Source organism: Narcine bancroftii, chromosome 1 (assembly GCF_036971445.1).
Source record: "Narcine bancroftii isolate sNarBan1 chromosome 1, sNarBan1.hap1, whole genome shotgun sequence".
Lineage (NCBI taxonomy): Eukaryota > Metazoa > Chordata > Chondrichthyes > Torpediniformes > Narcinidae > Narcine > Narcine bancroftii.
The window spans coordinates 222,068,670-222,095,113 of NC_091469.1; the positions used below are offsets into that span (position 1 = coordinate 222,068,670).

General features: G+C 39.3%; 1 protein-coding gene across 10 annotated transcripts in view; it reads right to left on the reverse strand.

Annotated features, from left to right (window-relative positions):
- Window positions 1–26,444, reverse strand: part of arb2a (ARB2 cotranscriptional regulator A) — a 502,663-nt gene that overhangs the window by 463,060 nt on the left and 13,159 nt on the right. The gene's annotated exons all lie outside the window — the stretch shown is intronic.

A 26,444-nucleotide genomic window follows, 5' to 3' on the forward strand; every position in this document is an offset into this window, starting at 1 on the left:
AACAAGTATACTTTGAATTGCCACACAAAAGAGAAAGAAAGAAATAAAAGTGGCCAAATAAATGTTCACAGTTGCAGTTAATGCAAAAATAATGGATGGAACAATAGATCAATTTTTAGTCCTGGAGTTGTATTCTGGTTAGGGTTAGTATGGGTGGGTTCAAGAGCCTGATTGCTGTTCTGGAAAAAATGGTCTTGAACCTAGAGGTGCAGAACTTAAGGCTTACAAACATTCTGCCTGAAGGTAACAGCAAGAACAGAGCATGATGAGAGTGTGATTGGGATCCTATATGATGTTGGTTGCCTTCATGAGGCAGTGCCTTATGTGAATGTCTGCTAGGTTAGTAACTTCATGCAGCTTTGTGTTCTGGCTAGTCAAGATTCCAAACCAGGCTGTGATGCTACCAGTCAGTAGACTTTCCACAGCAAATTTGTGGAAGTTCAATAGAGCATTGATAACATGGCAGATCTTCTCAGACTTCTTGGAAAATAATACTGTTGTTATATGTTGGGATTAGTCTTTTTGCACCAGTGGCTTGCCATACATACACTGTAATGAGATGCAGCATGCCAGTGTTGACCTCAGGAGTCATTATATTATAATAAAGGCTTGTCATGGCCAAAGCACATGAAACAGTACCCCTTCTTCAATGTTGCCTTAATGTGATTGCTCCAGAAGAGGTCCTACAATAAGAAGATACCCATGAACTTGAAGTTTCTAACCCTCTCCACTGCCATCCTGTCAATGAAGGCAACCACATGGCCCCTTGGTCTCCCCTTCCTAAACACCACAATATGTTCCTTGGTCTCATTTCAATTCAGAGTAGTATTATTGTTTTGGTATCACACAACCAGAATCACCCTATGTTTTGATTCATCATTATCCATTATTTGGCAGGCAATGTTGGTGTTGTCGGCAAATTTATATTTTTTACTAAAGCTGAACTTGACAGGTATGGAGGGAATAAAGCAGGGAACTAAGCATTCAGACTTGAGGTCCCCCTGTGTTGATGGAGAGCAAAATAGAGACAATGTTTCCAAACTGCATTGATTGGAGTCTTCCACAGATGAATTTGAGGATTTATTGGCAAATGGAGGAAAAGAGTATCAGATCCTTGAATTTGATCATTGGTTTTGCTAGTAAACACTACCCAATAATTAATGAACAGCCTGATGCAGATATTCTTGGGAAGCAGGCGACCTAACGTGGAGTAGAGGGCCAGCAAGATGGGATCTGCTGTTGTAGTGTTAGGCAAATTGAAGGGGGTCCAGCCAGAATGTTCCTGATAGAGCACCTATAGAAAGTTGACAGGATGGTGGCTGGTAGCGCTGCCAGCTTCAGCCTTTTCGGCAATTACAATCCCTGTTGGGTCTTCCTGACAAATGAGGAGATGTTGTGTGCCCAGCATCAGTCACTTTCTAAGTGATCTCTGAGAAAATTGGCATTCTCTACACAGGGCTATTAATATGTAGTGTTGAGTGATCATTTCTGGTCCTCCTCAAGTCCATAATCATCTCCTTCACATTGTCCATAATGGGACTCACAGTTTACGTTCATACCAATTCGCAAGATTTTCCACCTCTTCTCTGTAGTGCAACTCATTGTTGTTACTGATGAGGCCAACTATTGCCGTGTCATCTGCAATCTTGATGACTCTGTTGGAGCTGGATCTGGCGATGCACTCATGGGTCAGTGCCATGAATGAGAGTGAGATGAGCACACAGCCCTGAGGTGAACCAGTGTTCAGGGTGACAGTGCTCGACGTTCTGCTGCAAACCCAGACAAATTGTGCCCTTTCTTTTAGTAAGTCCAGAATCCAGTTAGGGAGAGATGTTGAGTCCCAATGAGGACAGCTTCTCCTTGCACTTCTGAGGTATCATCGTATTAAACCCCGAGCTGAATTTGACGTACTTGGAGTGTTGAAGTCCCGTTCAAGATGGGTATAATTACAACCTTATTATTTTTTTCAAACTATCGGCTCTCTATAAATTTTCTCCTCCAATCCTTGTTGACTATTGGGTGGTCCATAACATAATTCCATTTATGCGGTCATCTGTTTCTCATTCCTCAGTTCCACCCATATAGCCTCAGTAGATGAGGCCTCCAGTCAATCCTGTATGAGCACTGCTGTGACATTTCCTTGATTAGCAACACATTCCCTCCCCCTTTTGTCCCAGAACAATGAACTGCCAGTCAATGTCCATCCTACTACCAAATCTCACAAAAGGCCACAATGTTATAATCCATGCTGTAAGATCATCCGCCTTTCCTACAATACTTCATGCATTGAAATAGTGACGCAGATCAGAACATTATTCCCAAGGTTCACAACCTTTCGATATCTATCTTTGTCTCCAAACTTAACAACAATTTTTCCATAACCAATCCACTATCTGCTCTGGCACTCTGATTCCTGTCATCCTGCCTCACTTGTTTGAACACACAGAGTACCACTTGCAAACCTTCCCGCAAGGATATTGGTCTCTCTTCAGTTCAGATGCAAACTGTCCACCAGAATAGGTCCCACCTTCCCAAGAAGGGAGTCCTGGATCCAAAGATCTGATGACCTCCTGCCTACACCATATCGTGAGCCATTATTAAGCTGTATCATCCTTCCATTTCTAGCCTCACTAGCATTTGGCAAAGAACGAATCCAGAGATCTCTTCCCTGGACGTCCTTTCCTGTAACATATCATCTAACTCCTTGAACTCACTTTCAAGGACCTCAAAACCCTTACTACCCAGGTCATTGGTCCATACATGGACAACATCATCTGGCTGCTAACCCTCCCAATTGAGAATGCTATGGACCAGGCTCCATTCCACTTGTCCCTGGTGGGTCATCCCTCTCAACAGTATCCTGCTATGGAGATGAGCGGATGCAGGATTACCCTGTCCTAATGGTCATCTAGCTACCTGTCTCTTCTTAGGTGTGAATGATGCCCTATAACTTCTGTCTATTATCTTTTCTGTCTCCAGAATGATTCACATTTCCTCCAACTCCAGTTCTCTAATGCAACCCATAAGGAGATGCAGCTGGATGCACTTCATCATCTACAAAGAATATGAAGAAATACCCTCTACTTACCAGGCTCAGCTCCAATAATGGTCAAAAATATACATTTATGCAGTAGAAGTTAAAGAAGCCCACTTATTAACATCCTTTACACAGGTTAAAACATTTTTTGTTGACCACAAGTATAATGTAATTGAACTATATACTATCAAAATAAGCTGCAAAATACCGTTTAATTTGACAAACTTTTCAACCTTCTTCATTGAGAGAAATAAGAATGATGGGAACAAGTGTTTTCACATTACTGACAGTTTTCGCTCTCAAACACCATCTGATAAAGAGTCACGGACCCAAGACACTGATGGTTCTCTTACCACAATTATGGCCTGACTGTTTCTTTCCAACATTTCTTGCTTTTACTTCTGTGACAGAGTATTTAGAGGTTTGGGAGGAATTATTAGATCAGCTTGCGCATACACATTTCAAAACAGAGTTTTTGCAGGACTTTTGCAGAATGCTTTTTGCAGAGGAGTAACAAAGTGCAACATTCAGCAGCATGCCTGGGAGAGCATGTGATTTTTGCAGTCAGGCAGAACAGCTTTGCTCTCAGAGAAGGAGGGAGTGAGATAGAAAGTCACAGAAATCAGTTCCAAAGGGACAAGATGGCAAACTTTGGAAGGCTGCCTTGTCAAAGAAGAAGACTGGCAGTCTGAAAGGTGACCTGAAAGAAAGAGGATCATCTGGAGAACCCTGAAGGGGACAAATTTCATCAACAAGACTGATTGAGAAGGAATCAGTTGTGGATGTCCTGGAAAAGGAATCTCTCTCTGAAAACCAGCAAGAATCCTTCTGAGTGGTAACTATTTGCCTGTTAAACACCAAAACCTGGTGAACTTTGTTAATGCTAACTTCTGTGCACAGTACAAGAAATGCCTGCAGCCAGTGAGATTGGACTGTGATCCAAAGAACTTTACTAATCTTAAATATTCATTACACACACCTGCACTTAGTATTAGAGGGGGGATTAAGTAGGTTAGGTAGGTTAAGTAATAAGTTAAAGTTTAATTCTGTTTTCTTGTTCAAATATAATTAAAAATTACCTTTGTTTAAATAACCCTGTGTTGTGGAGCATATCTATCGCTGCTAGTTTTTGGGGACCTCTGGACTCCATAACACTTTCATTGAAACTCACTTTTGTTGACACTTGCAGAGCATAATTGACATTGGATACATAATGTAAACAAATTCCTTCTCTGAACCTAAGGCAGCTGCCAAATGCTCAAAGAGATAGCATCCATCTGCAAAAAGACGAGAAAGGAAGAGACCAGGCATTGAGGCCACAAAACATTGTTGAATTCAGGTATTTAGCATCATTGAAACACATATCCCAAGAGTGACTCTAATCTCAAACTCATGGGAGGCCCCAGGTAATTACTTGTCAACCTAACCTCACTAAAATGGCCAAGATTATAGGTGATCATCAATTCATCAGATATCATATATTATCATTGAAAATAAACACCGGCATATAAAACTCTTTTTTTCTTTTTCAGGAGATTCCTCCACCTGATTTCCCCTTCACATGCTTGTATAGAGGTGACTGCACAAAGGTTGGTTATCTCAGAGAGGCTTTTCAATCAATAAATTGTGATATTTTAATAACAACAGTGTGAGATAACTTTTATTTATAATATTACAACACCACAACTGTGTTTTAAATTGACAGTATGACAATTTCAATATTATTGCTTTAAATGTTAAATAAAAGTAAACTGAAATGATCAAATGCCAGTAATAGGCAGAACCCAAACCTGCCGTTCAAACCAAAGTTACCTTAAATCCTGGAAAAGCAACATGGATGATCTTGAACACAGTATAATTCAGAATTTCTTTAAGTCACATTTCTAAACTGCACCACTTCTGCATTTTAGAATTTTGCAATAAAATTAAAAGAAGGAAATTATGAAAGGGTCCATGAACAGGTAGACTTCAATATGAATTGTCTTGGCTTCAAAAAAAAGAATCCAAATATGTTTACATTTAGCAAGGAGGTTATTGGAAGGGGATGCTGCTTCAGTATGTAGCCAATCAAACTGGCTGGATAGGCTAAGTAAACATTTCTTGCATTCTAATATTTTAGCATTATGTTTTCACTTCAGGTTAATTCCATGTATTTTGGGGAAGATTACACTTGCAATTTTATAAACAGTCCCTATGCAAAAGCTGGTCAACACCCTACTTAAAAATTTTATTTCTTCCTAAGTTATGCAACATGTATAAATTAAAATACTGAATCCCTAAAATTGAGAAAAAAATATGATTATCAATATTTATGTAACTATTAAGACATCAGAAAATTGATGGTAATGAATCAATAAACTTTTTTTAACTATTGAAATTAGAGAAAGTTACAACTATAAATTTTGATAATTATTCTGCATTTTGTTTCAATCTAACATTAACAATTATTCTTAATTATTCTTGTCAAAGCAGACAAAATTTATCCTGGAATAATCACTACTGAACGTGGCACTGTGGTTCAAAAAGTCATTTAAGAGGGGGGTAAAAGAGAAATGTAATATTAATCGGGGATAGTATAATTAGGGGAATAGACAAAGTTCCCTGTTGCAGGGATAGAGCATCCTGAAGATGTGTTGCCTGCCTGGAATCAGGGCGTCTTATTTGACTTGCATGGGGATTTACAGTGTGAGGGGGAAAACTCCAGTTGTCATGGTCCATGTGGGTACAAACAATGTAGGTAGAACCAGGAAAGAACTTCTGCTAAGGGAATTTGAGGAGCTGGGGACCAAATTAAAAAGCAGAACCAAAAAGGTGGTAATCTCTGATACCTGAGCAATGTGCAAACTGGCACAGGATTCAGAAGATTTGCAAGTGGGAGAAGTGGGTTCCAATTCAAGAAATTTACACCCGTACTGAGGAAGGAAGGAACTGTTTAAAAGGGACGGGCTCCATCTAAACTGTGATGGGACCTGGATCCTGGCAAATCGCATAACTAAGATTGTGAACAAATCCTTGAGGAGGATTTCATTGAATGAATATGTGATGGCTTTCTTAAACAACATGTTTCTGAATGTACAAAGGAACATGCTACCTTGGATCTGATCTGCACAATAAGACAGGTAAAATTAGCGATCTTGTTATTAGGGATCCTCTTGGAAAGAGTGATTATGGTATGAATAAGTTTATCATCCAAATGGTGGGGTTCAATAGTTTGGCCTAAAACTAGTGGGTTATGCCTAAACAAGGGAAACTACAAGGGACTGAAGGAAAAATCTGACCAGGGTACACTGGGAATACAGGCTATATGGAGGGACAGTTGAGCAACAACAAAAGACTTCCAACAAGATTTTTCATGGTGCTCAACAAAAGTATATTCCAGTTAAAAGTGAGGACAGGAAGGGTGGGGACAGCCAGCCTTGGATAACTAAGGAGATTGAGGAAAAAATTACACTAAAAACTCATGCATTCAAAGTCACCAAGAGCAGTGGGAAACCAGAAGATTGGGAAACCTTTAAGAAGCAACGAAGAACCACGAAGCAATAAAAAAAAGGGAAGACAGAGTGTGAGAAAAGATAAGCAAATATAAAAACAGACAGAAGAAGTTTTTATAATTATATAAAGTTCAAAAGGGTGGCTAAAGTCAAGATTGGTCCCTTTGAAGGGAGAATTGATATTGGACAATGAGGAAATAGCTGAAGCTTTGAATGACTAATTTGTGTCAGTCAGACAAGTTAGACATGCTAAAGAGAGATGCTATAGATGCAATGGGAGGTGAGGGCCTGGATGTAATAGCTATCACTAACGAAGTCACACTCAAAAAGCTTGAGGGTCTAAAGATAGATGTCACCTGGTCCAGATGGCAGAAGTTATAGTCAAAGCTTTGATGATGTTACCAAAAATCTCTGTACTCTACGCATGTCCCAGTGCATTGGAAGATGGTGAATGTCACGCTACTATTCACAAAAGGATGTAGGCAAAAGGCAGGGAACTATAGGCCAGTTAGTTTAACATTTAGGAAAATACTTGAAGCTATCATTAAAGAAATAGCGAGGCATCTGGAGCAAAATGGATCCATCAAGCAGATACAGCATGGATTCAATAAAGGCAGGTCCTGCTTAGACAAATTTACTGGAGTCTTTTGAGAATATAACGAGCAGAGTAGATAGACGGGAGCAGGTGGACATTGTTTACCTGGATTTCCAGAAGTCGTTTGAAAAGAATGCATGGAATTAAGGGTGATGTATGAGCATGGACAGAGGATTGGTTAACAATAGAAAGCAGAGAGTTAGGGTGCAGGGTGTTTTTCTGATTGGCAAGTGTTGAGTGGGGTTCTGCTGAGGGATGGTGCTAGGCCCACAAGTATTCACACTGTACATAAATCATCTGGAAGAGGTGTCAGAGTGTAATGTATCCAAGTTTGCTGATGACACTAAATCGAGTGGCTAAGCAAATTGTGCAGAGGATATGGAGCATTTGCAGAGAGATATAGATAGGCTAAGTAAGTGGGCAAGGGTCAGGCAGATGGAGTACAATGCTGGCAAATGTGAGATGATCCACTTTGGAAGGAAGAATGAAAGATCAGAATATTATTTAAGTGGCGAGCAATTTCAGCATGCTGACATGCAGAAGGACTTGGGAGTGCTTGCGCATGAATCAGAAAAGATTTTGGTAGATGCAGCAGGCTATCAAAGTGCCCAATGGAATGTTGGCCTTCACTGCTGGAGGGATTGAATTTAAGAGCAAGAACGTTATGCTGCAACTGTACAAGGTACTGGTGAGTACCTGGAGTACTGTGTGCAGTTCTGGTCTTCTTAATTGAGGAAGGATGAACTGGCTTTAGAGTTGGGCAGAAAGATTTACCAGGTTGATTCCAGGGATAAAGGGGTTGGCCTATAAGGAGAGATGGAGTCGTCTGGGACTATACTCACTGGAATTTAAGAGAATGAAAAAGGGAGCTTATAGAAACAGATAAAATTATGAAAGGCATAGATAAGATTGAGGTAAGCACATTGTTTCCATTGGTAGGGGAGACCAGAACTAGAGGACATATTCTCAAGATTCAGGGTTGAAGCACATTCTATGTTCTAAGCACATTTAATCTTGTGGATAAAATATAAATTTATATACAAGATGAAATAATAGACAGTGTAACAAGGTTTTATAGGTGAAATGAGCTTGAAGGCAACAGGCAACTTCAAATATAGGTGGCACAGGCAAAAGTTGATGGACAACTCGGAGTTGGTTGGTGATAGTAATTTGGAGGCAGAACTAATGAGAGCCTGCTTATTATTTCAGACAAAGGAGGAGAACTTCAAGAAGTATTCAGTAGTTTAAAAAGGAAATAATTTTACCCTTACCCTCCTACACTAAAATTAAATCAACTTGGTAGATTGTGCTCAATTATAAGTGCCTGTTCAAAACTGAGCAGCTATATGCAGGATTATGCTAAGTATGCTTCACACAGTTTAATTTGAATTCCGAGTGTGCGGCTAAGGATTACTAGCATATGAACCTATTTGGATGAGACAATAAGAATTCTACATATTCAAAGCTGCCCAATAATGTTAAACCTATTATCTACAAAATGTAAGGAAATGTATTCTTCTTTAAAGAGAGTGGTAAAGGGAGTGGTAAATGGTGGAATTCATGGCAAGAAGAAATAAAAATGATCTGAGACTACTGCAAGCAAAGAATTGATGCACGAATTGACAACATCAATGAGTAGAAATGGTGAATACAAGACTAATATAGAACAGGTGTAATTACATATAAATTAAAACCTCTGGTATCCGGCACCTACGGGGATTGGTAGATGCCATATAAGTTTTCCGGTTGCTTGAGACTCACTCTTACAATGCATAACTAGTACACCTGCATTAAGAATAAACAGTTCAAAAGACAAAAATATTGTACTTACAATGAACTTAAACAACTGCAACTAGATCCTTCACTTTCCCATCTGGAGACCATAGTCAATACAAATTCAAAGCATCTCTTTATCAATGCAGATGCATCCCAAGGATACATGCTCACCCTACTACTCTACTCGTTATATACCCATGACTGTGCGGCCAGGCACAATTCCAATGCTCTCTACAAGTTTGACGAAGACACCATAGTTGATGGCAGAATCACAGACAGCAATGAGGAACCATACAGGAGGGAGATAGATCAGCTCTGAGTGGAACCTTCCGCTCAACATTAGCAAAACCAATGAGATGATTGTGGACTTCAGGAGGTAGTCAGGAGGACAAGACCCAGTCGTCATCAAGGAATCAGTAGCGAAGAGGGTCAAGAACTTCAAATTTCTGGGTTAACATCTCCGAGGATCTATCCTCAAGCCTCCATGTCAATGCAATCATGAAGAAAGCCCGCCAGTAGCTTTACTTTGTGAGGAGCTTGAGGAGATTTGGTATGTCTACTGAAGACTCTCGAAAACTTCTACAGGTGTACCATAGAGAGCATTCTGGATGGTTGCATCACTGTTTGTTATGAAGGCACCAAATCTCAGGACAAGAAAAATCTCCAGAGGGTTGTTAACTCAGTCTGCGACATCACAGGCACCAGTCTTTACTCCATCGAGGATATCTACTCAAGGCAGTGTCTTAAAAAAGCAACCTCTATCCACAAAGACCCCCTACCACCCAGGCCATGCCTTTTTCTCTCTGCTACCATCGAGAAAAAGGTATAGGAGCCTAAAAACAAGCACTCATCGGCACAAGGACAGCTTCTTTCTCGCTGCCATCAGATTCCTGAATAATCCATGAACTAAAGACAGCATCTTATTTTTTTTATGTACTACTATTTTAACTTTTTTATATTATTGTTGTAAAATGGTTCATAATATGAATGTTTGCATAATAATGCTGCCGCAAAACACTGAATTTCATGACGTTTTCATGAAAATAAATTCTGCTTCTGATCAAACTTTACTTAACTTGCATGAATATGGCATTTTATTTTCAGTCACATTCTTTGAATATATTTAACAGTTGCTGCATCTGCAACTGCCTCCACCTCCATGGAGCTGCTCGAAAGACGAACAATAACATCATAATTAACCACCCCTCCCCCAAGTTTACAGATAAAGCCTTATAAATATACTAATAAAGACTCTTACTGAGCAGGGATAAGGAGACACTCTACGAGAGTCACCCCAACGGCGAGCAGCATCAACCAGCTCTTCATCCTGGGTGGCGTATTTTATTCAAACACAACTTTATTCAAACAGCTGCTTCAAGCAAAGCATTACCAGGGCACTCGCTGGCTGAATATTTGCTCCCATCTTTACCAAAAGTTTATGTGTTATCTCAGAGCATTTACTTTTATAATTTTAAACTTTTATTTCTATTTTTATTTATTCTTATTTATTTTAATTTTAAAAATTTATTTTCCTTTTTTTTGCAGGTTGCTTGAGGTGGACAGTTGCTTGAATTTCAGATAACAAGATTTTTACTGCATAAAGCTGGGGGAGAGGGCAGGGCAGAGATGATAAGATTATAGGACATAAGATATAGGTGGAAAGTTCGAGAGAAAAATAATCAGTACAGGAGTAGGTAAAGAAGAGATTGGAATAGTGGAATCGAATGGGGATATTGGTTAAATATCTGATCATTGAGAAAAATCAGAGAATAGAAAATTCCCAAAAGAATGCTGCATTTAAATAATCTAGAGCTTAGATTCATGTCAAACAATTTACTTTATTGTTACAATCCCCAATTACTTTGAGGATACCCACTGCCAGATGGCCAGACTTTAAAGCTGTCTTATGTAGTGTGTAACCGATGTTACATGAAGCATAAGTCCTCTGATTGTGACAGGTTTTGGTTACTTTTTACACAGCCAAACAAGCAGGTGGGCCCCAGCTCTCTCCCTCTCTCTTTCGTTTGATCTCTCTAGCCCAGCCCAAGTTTTACACACCTTGTTACACTTCACCTTCAGTAAGTGTGCTGGGGCCCATCTATACAAATTAAATTATCAGCCATTAATGAAGAAATTACAAGATGACTAAGAACATTGGAAAATTTACCACTAACACTGATAGGAAGGGTAAATTGCATTAAAATGAATATCTTCCCAAGGATACAATACCTATTACAATCGTTACCAATTCACCTAACAGAATAATTCTTCAAGGAGCTAAAGAAAATAATAAGGAAATTTTTATGGAAAGGGGGGAAACCGAGGATGGCGCTAGATAAATTAACAGAATGGTACAAACAAGGGGGCTTACAGCTACCAAACTTTAAGAATTATTATAGAGCAGCACAATTAAGATACCTCTCAGATTTTAATCAAACAAGGGAAAAACCAGATTGAACCAGATTAGAGCTAGATAAAATAGGGGAGAAGGTACCTGAACATATACTAGATCAGTGGGATGAAAAGCTGGTGCAACATAGGAATTCACCAGTACTGCACCATCTGCTCAACATTTGGAAGAAGATTTACATAGAAAGGAAAAAAAACAAATTATCTACTACCAAAATTAATATTGACACAAAATCAACTAATCCCTTTCACAATAGATAACCTTTCCTTTAGAGAATGGGAGAGAAAAGGGATCAAAAAAACAGAAAATTGTTTTACAGGAAATAAATTATTATCTTTTGAACAAATGAAGGACAAATATGGTATAACTCACGGTACAACGTTTGCATACCACCAACTGAAAACTTACTTGACGGACAAATTGGGAAGCAGGCTGAGGTTACCAGAAGGAAGCAGTTTTGAATATGTGATTACAGACACAATGATAATTAAAAGATTTATAACAAACATGTACATCAAACTGCAAGAGAAAGAGAACAATGAAATAAGCTATAAACCCAAACAAAAGTGGGAAAAAGATTTAAACAAAGATAAAAATGAAATATGGGAAAAGTTATGCTCTGGAACTATGAAGAATATAATAAACACAAGGTTACGCATGATACAGTATAATTGGTTACATGAGTTGTACACAGGCTATACACCACATCCCAAAAGTTATATAAATGGGACCCAACAGCATCAGATAGATGTTTTCGCTGTAAGAAGGAAACGGGAACAACAGTACATGCAATTTGGGCATGTGAGAAAGTGGAAAAGTTTTGGGAAGATCTAAATCAGGTATTAAATAAAATCACAAAAAATCCAGAGATCTTTCTTCTAAGTAATATAAGAAGAAAAGAACTTGGCCTCGATTTGGATGAAGCACAAAAAAGATTTATTATGATAGCCTTAGCTGTAGCAAAAAAATGTATAATGTCAACCTGGAAATCAGAAGATAGCCTGAGAATACAGCAATGGTACATGGAAATGAATAAATATATTCCATTGGAAAAAATAACATTTAGTTTAAGAAATATCATCACAGTATTGGAACAAATTTGGGAACCATACATGGAACACAACAGAGAAGTCCTACCGCAGACCTCCACCACCCAAAATGACAGAATGAGAAGAAGATGAAATGAACTGGCCCAGTGTGTAAAAGTAGATGACACAATTTTCTTGTATGATGTGTGATGACATTGTTTAATGGGCATAATGTATCGTATATGTGGAACATTTAGTGGGTGGGGAGGGGACTGGGAAGGAGGAAGGGAAAGGAGGGGGGGGGAAAGGGGAGAAAATGACACTGTATATTCAAAAGGGAAATGTTTATGTGTATTTTGGTCAATATGGTTCATAGCGTGAAAAACAATTAAAAAAAAAACAAGGAGGGGGAGTCACGTAATGGAGTTGTGGCTGGTCAGGGAAAACCAGCCCTCCACAGAGAAAGTGGGAAAAAAAGGTAAAAAACAAATCAGAGAAATAAAACACAGAGAAGCTGCAAGATAAAGAGAATAAGAAGATCCTGAGGATGGCTCCAAAGAAAGAAAGGACTAAAATGACAGGCAAAGAGGAGACAAGGAAATCTCCAGAAAAAAAAGGAGTAAGGCCTTACCTGAATGCAGGAGCAGGGAGCTCTCCACAAGAGAGAGCTGACCAACAAAGCCAGAAAGCGGGCAGCTGGGTGGCGACATCTCCTAGGGCAGTTTACAACGCTGAACGCTGGCTCACAGAGCCCGAAAAAGAAGTGCGTAATGCGCATTACAGCGAAGACACCGACGGGAGTGGAGCCCGACGGGAATGGAGCCCGACAGCAGGACGCTGCAGCTGGAGAGGCCGGGGCAGAGACAACAATGAAAAAAGAAGCAACACGGAGCCAAAAAAGTGAGCCAGAGAAAGACCAAGAGAAGGATAAAGACCTACAAGGAAAAATAGATAAAAAAACAAAAGCAGCTGATAAAGAATATTTTGACAGCCAAATAAAGCATAAATGTGTCCATAAATGGACACAATTAAAAAAACTATGCAAAAGGCAGAATTAAGAATGCAAAGAATGGCGAATGCTATAGCAGACATAGGAAAAAGAGTTGATGAAGTGGAAGAAAGAAGGTTAGTTATGGAAGTGGAGATGAATGACTTAAGAGAAAAACTAGAAGATAGAGACAAGGAGATTAAGGAAGACACAAGATTTGTTAGCCCCAAAAAATTGACATTTTAGCAGATGCAACAATATAAAAATAGTGGGTGTGAAAGAAGTTGAAGAAGGAGCAGATATAAAAGGATTATAAATAGATGGATCCCACAGATTTTGGGAGTGGAAGAACTCCAAGAAGAAATAGAAAATGAAAGACCCCACAGAACACTGGGACCAAAGCCACAACCATATCAAAAACCATACTAATAAAACTACTACGATATACAAGAGAGGAAATATTGGAACTGGCAAGGAAAGGAGTTAAGGAAAATAAAGAACCATTGGAATAAAATGGGAAAAAAAAACTTTTTTTTAGTCCAGACATTAGGTTTGAACTTTCAAAGAAACGAAAGGAGTTCAACTTGGCAAAATGACACTCTGGAAAAAAGGAAATAACTTTGTGTGGCGACATCCAGCAGTGCTGAAGGTATTCATTCCTGGTGGGCAAAATAGACTGTTTTCAGATCCAGAACATGCTCATCGCTGTCACATATAGTAGAGAAAGAATAATTTAAAGAGTGATTTTGCAACAAGGGAAATGGAGGGGTTGCAGAGGTGAGAGAGCTGAAAATGGGTGAGTAAGATGAGTACATTAAATTATATGACCGTTAATATTAATGGAATTCACAACCAAATTAAGAGAAAAAAGTTTTAAGACTACTTAAAAAGGAGAGAATAGACATAGGATTTATACAAGAAACACACTTAACTGAATCAGAACATAGCAAGTTGAAGAGAGGCTGGGTAGGTCATGTAGCGAGATCATCATACAACTCAAAAGCCAGGGGAGTAGCTATACTAGTTAACAAGAATCTGCCAATTAAGTAATAACAGATGCAGCGGGTAGGTACGTAATGATGAAGTGCCAGATTTATTCAGAATTTTGCAATTTGCTGAACATTTATGCATCTAATGAAGAAGACCATGAATTTATGCAGGACATCTTTCTAAAGATAGCAGATACGCAGGGACACATTTTACTGGGGGGGGGGGGGGAGGGGCACTTTAAATTTAACCTTGACCCAGTGATGAATAAAATGGAAAAGACAATCAAAAAATAAAGCAACCAAATTTACATTAAATTCAATGCATGATATGAAAATAATTGACATATGGAGAAAATAACACCCAAAAGAAAGAAAGTACTCATATTATTCAAAGAAACATTAAACCTTTCTAGGATTGACATGTTCTTCTTGTCAGTTCAGATTCAGGGGAGAGTTCGAAAGACCGAATATAAGGCAAGACTTTTATCTGACCACTCACCCTTGTTACTAACAATTGAGTTAAAGGATATTCCACCGAAAACATATAGATGGAGGCTAAACCCTATATTGTAAAAAGGCAAGACATTCCGAAATACATTGCAAAACATATTTTGAAATAAATACAAAGTCAGTAAAAGATAAATTTATATTATGGGATGCAATGAAGGCCTTTATTAGGACAAATAATTAGCTACACGACTAAGATTAAAAAAGAATATAACCGGGAAATAGAATAGTTGAAAAAAGAGATTGTAACTATAGAAAAGGATTTAATGAGAAGGGAAGATACAGAGAAAAAGAGGGAATTGGCAGAGAAAAAAATTAAAATATGAAACATTACAAACATACAAAGTGGAGAAAAACATTATGAAAACAAAGCAAAGATATTATGAATTAGGAGAGGAAACTCACAAAATAGTGGCCTGGAAACTTAAAAATGAACAAGCAAAAAGAACCATTTTAGTAATACGAAAGGAGGATTAACAGATCTCATATAATAGATTAATGGAAATTTTTAAAAATTCTACAAGCAATTGTATCAAACCAAAAATACAGGGAAGAATGATAAAATTGACGAGTTTTTATCAAACATTGAATTACCACATCCACAATTGGAGGATCAAAATAACTTGATAAACCCCTTTACAATTGCAGAAATACAGGATACATTAATGAAACTACCAAATGATAAAACACCAGGTAAAGATGGATGCCCTACAGAGTTTTATAAAGTATTTAAGAATCTATTAATTCCACCCCTTCTCGAGGTAACAAAACAGGTGGAAGAGACGCAGAATCTCCCTGACCCATGTAAAACGGCAATAATCACAGTAATTCCAAAAATGGGAAAAGACCCGCTGTCACCAGCATCATATAGACCAATATCCCTTACTAAATGCAGATTACAAATTAATTGCAAAATAGATTGACTGACAGTGTACTGAAATTAGTGAAGCTAGATCAAACAGTATTTGTTAAAAACAGAAGAGCAGCAATGTCTGTAAATTTAAAAATTTAATCCATACAGCTCAAATGAATAAAACACCAACTGTGACAGTTACTCTAGATACAGAGAAAGCTTTCCACAGGGTAGAATGGAATTATTTATTTAAAGTACTACAGAAATTTAAATTACCGGAAAAATTTATTAATTGGATTAGTGCACTGTATAATGGACCTTTAGCAAAGGTAGTAATAAATGGGTATGTTTCAGACCACTTTAAATTGAGTAGGTCAACTAGACAGGGATGACCATTGACACCTTCCTTGTTTGCCTTGGCTATAGAACCATTGGCGGAGCTGATAAGGAAGGAACACACGATAAAAGGAATAAAAATAAAAGAAAGAATTTAAAATGAGCCCATTTGCAGATGATATTATAGTTTATTTAACAGACCCAGATAAATTGATAAAAAGGCTATATATGAAATTGAAAGAATATGAAAAGATATCAGGATACAAGGTTAATATTAATAAAAGCAAAGTGATGCCAATGAACAAAGTTGATTATAGAAAATGTAAAAATGAATCCTCTTTTAAATGGCAATCACAGGCTATATGTTACCTTAGTATCAGGATAGATAATAACTTAAAGCATTTGTATAAATTAAACTATCAACCTTTAATAAGAAAAATACAGGAAGATTTAGACATGGAAAAAGCTGCCATTAACTTCAATAGGGACAGTAAACTGCATCAAGATTAATATATTTCCATGGATACAATATTTGTTCCAAACGTTACCAATTCTCTTGACGGGAATTTTTTATAAAATAGAATAAAATAATAAGAATGTTTTTATGGAAGGGTGAAAATAATCAAGAGTGGCGTTGGAAAAATTAACATGGAGTATAATCAAGGAGGACTGCAGTTAACAAATTTCGAAAATTATTACAGGGCAGCGGAGTTAAGATATTTATCAGATTTTTACCAGATGGAAGAAAAACTGGACTGGCTCAGGATAGAATTAGATAAATTAGGAGAAAATGTCCTGGAACATTTACTCTATAAATGGGATGAAAAGCTGGTGCAATACAACAATTCACCAGTATTACATCATATACTAAAATATAGAAGAGAATACATTTGGAACGAAAGATGATAAATTATCAAATATCAAAAACGTTACTGACGCAAAGCCCATCAATTCCTTTTACAATAGATCATTTATTTTTTAAGGAATGGGCTAGAAAAGAAATTAAAAGAATAAAAGACTGCTTTTTGGGAAAAAATTTATTAACATTTGAACAATTAAAAGACAAATACGGAATATCACATGGTACAATATTTGCATACTATCAGTTGAAAACTTATTTAAAAGATAAATTAGGAACCAGCCTGAGATTACTTGAGTAGCACAGTGATCGTAAAAAAAAATTCATAACAAACATGTATAACAAATTGCAATACAAGGGAGATGATGAAGCAAGGTATAAACCTAAACAAGGTTGGGGAAAAGATTTAAATATATGATTAAAGTACGAAACATGGGAAGACATATGCACTGGAACCATGAAGAATACAATAAATACTCGGTGTCATATGATACAATACAATTGGCTACATAGACTATATGTTACACCTCAAAAGATAAAAGAGTGGAATCCAACTAAATCGGATAGTTGCTTCCGCCATAAACAAGAAACTGAACAACATTACATGCAATTTGGACATGTACAAAAGTGAAAACTTTCTGGGAGGATTTAAACTTAATATTAAACAGAATTACAAAAAATAAGATATCAAAAGACCCAGAAATATTTCTGTTAAATAGCATAAAAGGCAAAAAACTAGGCCTAAAATTAGACAGACCTCAAAAAAGATTTATTCTGATTGCATTTGCAGTAGCAAAAAAAATATATAATGACAACTTAGAAAATAGAGGCAAGCTTAAAAATACAACAATGGTATTTAGAAATGAATAAGTGTATTCCATTAGAAAAAATTACCTACAATCTAAAAGACAAATAGACTTTATGTGAACAAATTTGGGAACCATACATAGAATATGTTTGAAACCGCTGATTTCGGACCTCCATCTCTTAAAGTGATATGATACAAGTACAATAATACTTAAATATAGAAATATGGACATTGCGATGTTTTTTTTCTTTTCTTTTTTGTATGCTTTTATTGTTTATTTGTGTTTTTCTTTGATTCTTACTTTAAGTTAAGGGGTGGGGGGTGGGGAGGTAGAGGGGAAAAAAAGAAAATGTCACTGTGTATATTTTAATGATGAACACTTGCAAATATTGTTATTGATATGGTTCACGGTGCAGTAATAAACAAAAAAATATACAAAAACAAGTGTGGATGAGGTCGTCCACCCTGGCCGCGGTCTCCTCGTCGTGTACGCTCACGACATGGTAAAACATCGTGGCATCTGAAGAAATGTTTCTAAGGCGAAACTGCATTTCCGCCTGCCCAAACCATGTACGTGGGCGATGTGTCCAGAAGGGGGGCAGTTTCACCACGACAGCATTGATCTCTGTGGGATCCATGCTGGGAGGCCAGAAAAACATCTGGGCTCATCGGGGTCACCAATGTAGCGGCAGCTACGATGAAGAAGACTCACAACCACCACGTTGGTGGTTCTCAAAAACCGTTTATTTCAAAACTCGCACGCACCCTTTAAGGGCAGTGTGAGCTCTGCCCCTGCACAGTCAGTGACATCGCTTGAGGCGCACACTGGGCTAAAGCCACAAGGAGGTCCCCTGATGATGCCATCATCTCGCGACAGTACAAGCGGGGCCGGTTCGCCACGAGTATGTGCGCCGCCACAATACCATATTAAACAATACCAACATACCAATTCAAATACAGTATGTGGACATCCAAATACTGCAATACTCTTACGAAGAATAAGTTATGAAAACATTGTGTGATAGGAGCAGGGGAGTCTGAAGAAGTAACCTGACAGATTAAGAGGTGGGAGGTGAAGATATCTGGGAGTGAAGAGGAGGCTAGACCGTAATGTTAAGACAACTCACAGTAAAGTAACTGCAGAGTGAAAGAATGAAGATATGATTAAATAAAATCTCTCGATCAACAAGGATGTCAGAAAACAATAAATGATAAACATGTTTAATGGTACTTCAAAAATGAAAGCTAATAGCAAGAACGTGAAGGTGCCATACAAGGAAAGAATAACTTAAAACCCAACTTACAACACAGATAAAGTGTTTTGAGAAGGCAACAATGAGAAAGAAAGCTAAAAAAAAATGCTATTTTAAGGCAGTCATCCATCTGTTTCAGGATATTCCATCAAATGTTGACATTAAATGCAATTTAATGTACTGGGAACTGTCTTGATTGGCAATTCTAAAGAGTAAAAACATTTTGCTCCAGGCGAGTTACCTCCAACACTTCATCTCCTTAAACCCCTCTTTCCTGTCCTCTCATGTTCACATCCCAACAAAGGTAAGAAGATCATGACATACTTTGTCCAAATTTTCTGTAACTCATGCTTCAAACATTCCAATCAAATCCCTACTCCCCTGTTATGGCCACAAAGGACCTCAAAACCCAGCTTTTAATTATCTTTAAACATGAAAGCAGGATAAAAATCTTTATTTATTACTATTAACTTACTTAAACCCCCTTCTAACTCTAAGCGCATGTGTATGTAATGTAATGTGTATGTAATGTGTATGTAAGTTCAGAAAAGTTCTTTGGTTCAGTCCAAAGTCCAATTGGTTCAGTCCAATTTCACTTCTCACTTCTCCAAATTCACTCGTATCAGGCCATTCTTATACTGTGCACAGAATTTAACATTTATGAATTTCATCAGGCTTTGGTGCTTGAAAGGTAAATGGTTACCACTCAGGAAGGTTCTTGTCGGTTTCAAAGAGAGATTTGTTGCTCATTCGACACTCATGACTGATTCCTTCTGATCAGTCACTTCAGTGCCTTGCCGAAGAAACTTGCCACATCAGGGTTTTCCAGATGATAACCTCTTTCTTTTAGGTCATCACAGGGTTCCTTTTTGTTTCCCTTATTTCAAGTGTAACATTATACAGGCAGTCATCTCCTCTTGTATGGACCACAAAGGCTTTGACCAGGCTGAACTAAGAAAGCACAACCCATCTTCAAAATGGGGTTTTCCTCAAGTTTGCCAGCTTGTCATGTTCCAGTCCCAGCTGCTGCTGCTGAACCGTAGAACTGAATTCTCTCTCTCTCAGAGAAAACCACATGACCCTCTTAAAACAGCAAACTGCCCTCAGACTGCTGTATCAGACCCAAACTTCTGAGTTTGTTCATCTGTTGCTTTCAAAAACAATAATCCATTACTCCACAGTATCCAGCATCCGTGGGGATTGGTGAATGCTAGATACGTGTATTTTCTGGTTGCTTGAGACTTACAATGCCTAACTAAAGCTCATCCGCTGCCTCGTGATCTGATGATTTTTGCTCACCAGACAAGTCGAATATATGGTTACCATGACTTATCTTGAAACTGCTAAGCCAGCAATTTGAAAAGAACACTGTGCCTCAATATTCAACTTCTCGTGGAACTCTTTTCCATTTTCTTGCACCATGAATTCTGATATGCAGCCCACTTCTGACATTTTTAAACTAAACCATTCATAAACAGCCTTGTTGAGCAAGTCCATCTTGGAGGTATGAAGAGAGTGACGTCACTCACCACTATTATCAGTATCAGACTTCATATAAAACTGCTTAATTTTCTGAGACTGGGCCTTAAATATGGTTGATGAGCCAAAGTTAAATACCTCCATAGGCACTGTACGACTTTCATCTTTTTTTCCAGTCTCTTCTGTATCTCACTCATCTGCTTAAGGGTAAGCACTACATGTTTACGCCTACCTGGTTGTTTTTCTTTCTGCATGGTAACAGTTAGGGAGGAAATCTGTCCAAAATAATGTCCTGCAAAACAGAAGTTCTATTTGTTTACATTAGTCACAAGGTGGGAACGGGTTGTAGGTGTCGTCTGACCCACGAGTGGTGAATCGGGAAACTATTGGCAAGGCATGCCAATTTTAAATGTACGTATTTTTTTAACCTATTTTATTTTTTAAATTTATTTTCTTCAATTTTTTTTGCCAGTTGCTTGAATTCTGGAGACCAGGCACTTTACTGTACAAGTATATCCTCTTCACTAAAAGCAACAGAAAAAAAATCTTCCAATTCACAATCATCAATAAGTGTTGCAAGGCATCACTAACAATATCAAGTGACATCTCTCTCAGATTTTCTTTGTAAGCAGCACATTAAAATGCTTGTTTTATGGATTTTAAGGTGGTTAATGAATTGTAGACTCTTCCACAGAAGGGGCAAGTGGCTCACCATGCAAGTGAATAGGTAGTTTGTAAGGTGGTGGGCTCCTGCTGTCACTTAAGCAGTGTTTTTGCACACTAACAATGAATGGGGTGAGGTTATCAATGCCATCCTTAATGGTCTTTCTCCACTGAGATTAATCATGAACTGGAGATTCTCATGTGTTGAATGAGGATGTCCTACTTCTTCAAGGATGCTCTGACCATATCCTTGAATTATTGTCCATCTGGTAATCTCTTCACATGACAGAGCTAGGGATATAGCATCAGTTTCAAGAGTCTACTTTGAACATGTGAACAATGTGCTCATCGAACTGCACTGACTGACAATCAATGAATTCAGAGGTGAGGTAGTCATGACTGCCTTTCACATCAAGGTGGAATTTGACAAATTTTGCTCTTAGAAAAATTATGTCAATGAATCTCAGAGTTCATCATCCCAAGCTGAGAATGCTGCAAGGGTTCTTCACAGCAGTGCCCTAGATCTTCAGTTGCTTCATTATTAACTTCCTTACATCCAAAGGTCAGATGAAAGAATGTTCATTTATGATTTGCAACTTCTCACCAATTAAGCAGTTTACACTTTCATGCATAAAAACAAAACATGGGGGATTGGCTGGGTAAGTGTCAAGCAGCATAAACACCAATAAAGTGACACCTCCGACAGAGAGAGTCTAATCACCCATCCCAGGATTCAATAGCATTACCATTGCTAAGTCCTTCACCTTCAATATTCTCAAGATCATCAACGACCAGAAACTCAAATGGACCAGTCACATAAATACTGTGGGTGTAAAAACAGTCAGAAGTAGGTGTCCTGTTGTGTCTCATCTCTTGAAATCCCCAAGTCTTTCAGCATCCACAATCTCAACCACTATGAAATCCAAAGACAACCCACAAGCTCTCTGTCATACTACAGAAATACATATTTCTTTTATCCATGAGTCCATATTCATGAAATCCCTAACAGTTTTGTGGGAGCACATCCACTGGAAGGATTACCACAGATCACTAAGCTAACTATCCATGCCACATCCATCGGAAGTACAAGATAACCAGTGCTTAGGGTCTGGCCCCTATGTCAGATAGACCCCTGAATAAGAAAAGTAGGGGGGAGGGGGAGAAAAGGAGGGAGGAAAGGGAAGGGGGAGGAGCACAGACTAACAGGTAAAAGTGGGAGGGTAGAAGAGATAAAAGATAAGAAGTGATGGGAGATAGGACAACTCTCTGATACAAGAAGGAAGGGAAGTGATGGGAGATAGGATAGCTCTCTGATACAAGAAGGAAGGATAGTGAGGGGAGATAGGATAGCTCTCTGATACAAGAAGGGAAGAGGGTATGGAGCTGGAGGAAAGGAAACATAGCAGAGGGGGTTCATGGAAAGTGAAGGTCAATGCTAATGCTGGCTGGTTGTTGAGTGTCCAGACAGAAATACAAGGTGTTGTCTGCTAACTATGTGACCTGCTGAGTTTCTCCAGAATGTTTGTATATTGCACTACTAGACCCAGCAATGCTAATCCAATAGCTGCAGACATTGTTTTACCCATCACCTTCTCAAAAGGAATTATACACAAGTAGTAAATGATGAACCTGTTGGTACCACCCATATCCTATGACTAGGACTCCATCCTTTCTTATCTGTTAGGGCCTCTAGATCCTTGAATAAAGATAAACCATACCATTCTTCATCCAAGCCTCTTTTTCTTTGTCCAGAACACAGGTGCACAGTTCACATAGTTCCTTGCAAATCCAAAGAATTTTAAGTAAAATATTTTCTTCTCAGTCAATGTTTTCCCTCTTCAGATTGCAGGGATCCATCTCTGAATCTAACCTCCACTCAGAATCAGAAACCATTGTCATGAAAAAGTTACAAAATGTGTTGTTTTGCGGCAGCCTCACAGTGCAAACGTTTATATAAATCACACTCCAAAAATAAATAAAAATAGTGCACGAAAAGTAAAAAGAAGGCAGTGTCTTTGGTTCATTGATCATTCAGGAATCTGATGACAGCGGGGAAGAAGCTGTCCTTGTGCTGTTGAGTGCTTGCCTTTAGGTACCTGTACCTTTTTCCTGATGGTAGCAGAGTGAAGAGGGCATGGACTGGGTGGTGGGGGTCTTTGAGGATAGAGGCTGCTTTTTTTAAGACCATCTCATGTCGATGTCCTCAACGGAGTGAAGTCTAGTGCCTCTGATGCTGCATGCCAAGTTAACAAACCTCTGGAGATTTTTCTTGTCCTGAGTGTTGACACGTTCATACCAGACAGTGATGCAACCATCCAGAATGCTCTCCATGGTACACCTGTAGAAGATTTTGAGAGTCTTAGGTAACATATCAAATCTCCTCAAACACCTCACAAAGTATAGCTCCAGGCGAGCCTTCTTCGTGATTGCATCAACATGGAGGCTCCAGGACAGATCCTTGGAGATGTTGATATCCAGGAATTAGAAATTCTTGACCCTCTTCACAACTGAGCCCTCAATGAGGACTGGTTCGTCTTTTCCTGACTTCCTCCTGAAGTCTGCAATCATCTCCTTGGTTTTGCTAATATTGAGTGCAAGGTTACTGATGTGACACCACTCATCGAGCTAATCTATCTCCCTCCTGTAGGCTTCCTCATTGCCATAGGGGGTGATTCTGCCAACAACTGTGGTATCAGGGGAAAATTGGTAGATAGCATTGGAATTGTGCCTGACCACACAGTCATGGGTGTATTGTGAGTAAAGCAGTGGGCTAAGCACGCATCTTTATACATACTTATGTTGATAAGACAGTGAGGAGGAGACGCTGTTTCCAATTCATACTGACTGTGGTTGGCCAATGAGGATGCCAAGGATCCAGTTGCAGAGGGGGTGCAGAGGCCCAGGGTTTGCATCTTGTTGTCCAGCACAGAGGAAATAATGGTGTTAAAGATTGAGCTGTGGTCGATGAAGAGCAACCATATGTATGAATTGTTGTTTTCTAGGTGATCTAGAGCTGAGTGGAGAGCCAGTGATATTGTGTCTGCTGTGGAGTCCTTACTTAGGTGTGTGAATTCTGGCCATGACCTAACTCTCAAAGCATCCATCACAGCATGTTAGTGCTAGTGGGCAATAGTCATTGAGACAGCTCACTCTACTTCTTGGGCACCGGAATAATTGATGCCCTTTTGAAGCAGGTGGGAACCTCTGCCTACAGCAATGAGAAGTTAAAAATTTCTGTGAACACTCCAGATGGTAGGTTGGCACAGATTTTCAGTACCCTCCAGTTGAGCCCTCAGGCCTGACTCCTTGCGAGGGTTCACCCTCTTGAATTATGTTCTGATGTTGGCCTCACAGAAAAATATCACACAATCCTTAGCCTTTAATGGGATTCTTGTAGGCACTGTTGAGTTCTCCTTCTTGAATTGGGCATATAACATGTTCTGTTTATCAGGTAATAAAACATCATAGCCAGCCATGGGTGTTTGCTCTAGCTCTGTAGTCTGTAATGGCCTGTAGTCCCTACCAGAGCTGGCATGTAACTGTCTGTCTCTAGCTTCCTCCAGATTTGCCAGTTTGGTGCAGCGATAGTCTTTCACAGGTCATACCTGGACTTTTTGTAGAGATTGGATCCCCAGCCTGAAACACTCTTGATCTTGCCCTCAGCAGGTTGTGATTCCTCTGAATCATTCAAGGTTTGGGGAAGACCCGGTAAGTGCACATGGGCATATACACAGGTCTTGAGGAAGTCAGTAACACATGTCTAAGGATGAGTCCTTGAATATAGTCCATTCCAACAATTCAAAACTGTCCTGCAGATGCTCCTCTGTCTCCCTTGACCACACTTTCACCATCTTCATCACTGGTGTTGCGGTCCTCAGTCTCTGCTTGTACGCCAAGAATAGAAGTACAGCCAGGTAATCAGACTTGCCGAAGCACAATCATGATGTGACTCAGTAGGCGGTCTTTATGGTGGTGTACCAATGGTCAAGTATGTTGGCTCCTCTGGTCTCGCAGGTAACGTGAAAGTGAAAGCTCATTGGAGTCTTCAGGTTGGCCTGATTGAAGTCCCTTACAATGATCAAGAAGGAATCAGGATGTGCTTTCTCAGGCTTGCTAATGTCAGTGCTCAGTTGCTCCAGTGCTGGTCTGACATTAGCCTATAGCGGAATGTACACTGCGACCAGAATGATGGCGGTGAACTCCCTTGGCACTTGATTGCCAGATCTTCCAAGTCAGGGAAGCGGGACTGAGACATAACAGTCATGTTTGTGCACCATGATGAATTGATGATGACGCGAATAGCATCTTCCTTGGTTTTTCCTGACGCTGGTATCCGGTTGGTGTGGTGGAGAGTGCAGCCCACGCGTTGTGTGAGGGCACTCATTTGAGTGCTACTTGTATGTAACCCAGTGCAACCTGTCTCATGGTTTTAGTTGCCGTGGAAACGTTCCACAAGGCCGTTGGACTGTGATGGAGGTGTGTGCCACAAAAGCACACTGAGGCAAACCATAATGCAGAGGTGAATTGTGCTCCACGGTCTGAAGTTATGTGCATTGGGACACCAAATCTAGCGATCCAACTGGCGATGAATGCCCTAGCACATGTTTCAGTTTCACTGGATGGCAACGGGATGGCCAGCGCGTGAAATGGTCCACCACTGTTAAAATGTATCTCATGTTTTGAGATACTGGCAACGACCCAACCAGGTCCACATGCACGTATTCAAACCTCCTGCGTACAGCTGGAAAAGGCTGAAGAGGTGCCTTGGTGGGCCGCTGAATTTTGTCAGTCTGCCAGGAGGTACATGTACTTGCCCATTGAGCGACGTCATTTCTTAGCCCAAGCCATACATATTTATTTGACATGAGCTTGACTGATGTTCTGATGGACGGATGAGACAAGCCGTGTATTTGGTAGAAAAGGTGTTGCCTCCATGATGCCAGAATCAATGGTCTACGGTAGCCCAAAGACACATCACAAAGGACAATTGGGCCGCCCTGTTGTGGCGCCCCCACCCCCCCACTTGTATGTCCAGGTTAGTAATGGCCATACTGTATGCCTAAACATCGGGGTCTATGGCCTGTGCACTGGCCAATTCAAGAATATCAATTCCACCCTGAATATGATATACAGTCGGTCTGGACACCATATCTGCGACGAGGTTGTCTTTTCCTGAAACATGGCGCACGTCCGTAGTGAATTCTGAAATATATATGTGACACTGCTGTCTTGCCAACCATGGATCTGTTATTTTGCTGTAGGCAAAAATGAGTGGCTTATGATCTATAAACACAGTGAAATGCCGACCTTCCAAAATATATCAGAAGTGCCATGTGGGCTAGATACAAGGCCAACAGTTCCTGATCAAACGT